The 3911-nt window shown below is 45.1% G+C and overlaps 1 protein-coding gene across 1 annotated transcript in view; it reads right to left on the bottom strand.

Annotated features, from left to right (window-relative positions):
• Glrb (glycine receptor beta) overlaps positions 1-3911 on the bottom strand; it is a 101035-nt gene that overhangs the window by 94240 nt on the left and 2884 nt on the right. The gene's annotated exons all lie outside the window — the stretch shown is intronic.

A 3911-nucleotide genomic window follows, 5' to 3' on the forward strand; every position in this document is an offset into this window, starting at 1 on the left:
AGCAAAGTCCAGGATAGGGATGTTACTAATCGTCTATTTGCTAACTCATCTGGTCCTTATATTGATCCATATTCTATATTCATCCATAAAGATCAAATGTTATTCTTGAGTAATGCAATAAAATCCAGATATAATGATGTAGTAAGAGCGGATCAAGGTCTTTAGGTCTTTACTCTCTCTAAACTACTTTCCATTAGATATATTTGTTGCGCTAGGCACTAATGAGGTTCTCTGGTGACTGTGTTAAATGAGACACTGTTCCCAAGGAGCTGACAGTACAGGGGAAACACTCCACACATGACAACTGCCATAGCATGTTTTAAACACAAGAGGCAGCCAGAGAACTGTGAAGGGACACACTGTGGTTATCTAGTCAGATCGGCAGTTAACAAGGGGGGGCTGAGAGCAGAGCTCTGCACTGAGCCCTGGCCAGGCCTGCCCGCGGCCCTCAGTTCTAGCCACAGAACCTCCAAAATGAGCAGGAAAAGCTTCCCAAAGGACATCATGGCATTTAGGCTTGAGCTGAGTTTGAGTCTTAAGCACCTGAGATGGGTGAGCGTGGGGGGCGTGTGAGCACGGTGGTCTTCAGAGCTCCACGCTGGACATGCGGGCTTAGGGTTCAGTGGTGAGTAATGCTAGCTGTGGGCAGGAGACAGGAGCTAAGAGGACAGTGATGCAAGCGTGGTGGTGCACCTCTGTAATCCCAACACTCGGGGGGCTGAGGCAGGAGGATCATGGGAAATTTGAGACCAGCTTGGGCTACAAGGTGAGCTCAGGGGCAGCCTGAATTGCACAGTGAGACTCTATCTCAAAAAGACAAAAAACAAAAATAAAGACCTTGGGCACTGCCATTTTAGGCAAGGGAAGAACATGTGCGTGGAGCGGTAAGCCCTGCGTCCCTGCATACATCACAGCGACCCCATGAGCCTGCAGGAGGAAGGCCACCAGCTCTTCATGGTCCGGGTGTTCATATGCAAGAAATCTGAGCCGCACACAGCAGGCCCAGGGTCCCTCGCAGGACCTGGTGCTGGAATGACTGGATGAAATTTAAGATTTGGAAAGTACACTGGCAGGCCAGTGAGGAAAAAGAATTGATGCAGGAAGCCAGAAGCAGAAACGCTATCAAAGAGGATGAAGAGAGCAATGAAAGCAAGAGTCTGAGGGGAATCAAAGTCAAAGCGAGGTTCCCAAGAAGGTGAAGACCAACCTGACAAGCCTTGGGGACTGCAGAACTGGAGAAGCTCAGGGAAGAAGACGAGGTCTGGACCAGAGAGAGGAACCGTCGAGAGGAGCGCTCCAACTGCAGCCCCAAATGCCCATTCATGGCAAAGTGCCAACCTGCGATTCTACCTGAATATTTAGATTTTAGTTTGCAAAAAACAATTGCTATCTAATGCTCGACGGCTGGCGTGATTTTGCTCATGGCAACAGAGAATGTCTGTCCACTGCGGCACCCGTGCCATCTGTTCACCACCGCTGGCCAGGCTGGCCCTGTGCTCGGAATGTGGGTAACAAAAGACTTGGGCATGCCATAGAGCATAATGCATTCGGACTGCTGGGGGGCGGGGGGGGGGGGGGGGGGCTTCCCCATGCAGGTGTGAGCCTGTTTTAATGAGCTTGAGACCCCAGCAGGACACTCAGGACCCTGGCCTGGCACTCTTTGGACGGGTCTGAGCTAGACACAGAAACTCAGGAGTGAACAGTGACAGGTTACATTTCCAGCCATGAATTTGGGAAAAATCACTGAGTCCAAAAAGAAAGCCACAGGGAGATCAGTATATTCAGGTTAAAGACAAATGCAAGCTATCACATTCTGTATCAGGTAAGTGTGTCTCGGGACTTGCCTAAAATGCCTTTACTAGTTTAAAAGGTATTTATTTGTCAACCCAGGCAAATTTTCTGCAAAGCTTGGCAGCAGACACATCAGGTCATCTGATGACGGCTCTTCACTCACAAGTTAAAAAAAGAAGGGAAAATCTGTCTCAATTCATACTTTTCTAGCATTTTCAAACAATGAAGGTTTAAAACAAAGAGGCCAGGAAAATTTCCAATCTGATTCGAACACAACAGCAAGATTATACTCCAGAGATGAAAAGGCAGACTTTCAGAAATGAGGAAGGGGTGGGGAAAAGAGAAGGGCACAGGGGGCTGGAAGGAGTAAGACACACGACACGCACAGGACAGCACACCAACGCTGACCCTGTCCTTCTATATTACTAATACGCACACACCCTGCAACATTTTTAAAATGACAGCATAGACTACCAAGGAACCCAAATCCTTTATTTCTTGTGCATTTTAAAACATGTTTTCTCTGTTTATAGTCTCTGGGGAAAACTGCTGTTAGAATCATAAAGCAGGAAGACGTCAGTCTTGTTTCCCATAAATTAGCTACTAGGTCTGTATGGTCTCATCGTCAAAGCTACATGAAAGAATATCAGAATATATCACAGGGAAAGAATTTAAGGATACTGAGAAGGATTGTTTCAGTCTACAGCTAACTTCGGGCTATAAACTACAATCTCAAATACTCCTCTTCAGATCTTTTATAACTAATCAATTTACAGGAGTTCAGCAGACTAGATCACTTACGGTCATAACCAGTTCACGTATCATTCACAGCATTGTTGTGGCTGAGATGCTTAATTTGAGTGCCTGAAGAGCCAATCTCATCCAAAGATAGTCTAATATTCTGACGTTGATAAATCAGTGGTAAGTAAGTCAGGCTTTTCATTAAAATTGTCAAGAAATACAAAACATAATTCTCCAAGATTCATCTGCTCCTTAATAATCCAGATTTTTGGCAACATCACTACTCCAACTACTGGTAGACCTCTATCTAGTCTTGTAACTATAAAAAATTAAATTAAATTAAAACTATAGTAGAAATTTCAAGGACAAAATTTCAATTAATTGTAAAATACGTCCAAAACTCTGTAACAGGTACATGTGAATCCTTGTACTTGAAGACTGAAGATTCCCCTACGTACCGAGGAGAAAGTTGATTCCTTTCCTCTTTATCTACTGAATCAACTCTAAAACTCTGTCTTGGTAACTATCGATGATACAAACATATAGAGTCTAGTTTTATGTGTGAGATAATTTAACAGTGTAGTTATGACAAGAGACAGAATGTGTTGCACAATACTCCTAAAACACATAGTCATTATAAGACAAGCTGTCCAGATCACCCTGACAACTGGTCGCTTGATGAAGCCACGGTAGGGATGGGATGGGGAAGAGGTCAAAAGTCCTCACTATGCCAAGACGCTGACTCACACACTGGATCGGCATGACTGAGGGCGCACAGCAGCCTGCGGCAATATGGCTGTGCTCACCAAACAGAAGGCTCAGCTACGCGGCGTCTAAGACTTAGAAAGGAGGCCTCTCCCTGAGAAGACCTAAGGGTGCAGTGCCTGGCATCCTTACGTGATACCCCCCTGATAACGGTAAAAGGGGTGAACTTTGCTGACTGGGGTTACCATGAACCTGCCCATTATCACCTGCTGATGCCCTGACGGGGACAATGATCATGGAGGGATGCACACACGACTCAGCGCCACTGTGCCACACAGCCCAAAATGTGGCCTGACACCAGACTGCTGAGTAAAGAGTTGAATAACTAGGTCTATTAAAGATAAAATCCGGGAGCTCTTCTGCAACACGAACCTTCATTCTATGCTAGACTTTCTACCTCCGTGACACTACATCCAAGTCTTTAGCCTCACATGTTCATATAAACCATAACATTCCTGAAGTGTAACTTACTGTCTCTTACACTTAGTAATAGTACTTTATGATGCTGAAATAGGATGTGGCTTACGATCGATATGGCATATAAGCAGACTTAGTTGAAAAATGACCTGGCATAGAAAATTAGTTTTTATTGCAGATCACTGAATATGTTGCAC

The sequence above is a fragment of the Octodon degus genome, unplaced genomic scaffold (assembly GCF_000260255.1).
Source record: "Octodon degus isolate 3935 unplaced genomic scaffold, OctDeg1.0 scaffold00101, whole genome shotgun sequence".
Lineage (NCBI taxonomy): Eukaryota > Metazoa > Chordata > Mammalia > Rodentia > Octodontidae > Octodon > Octodon degus.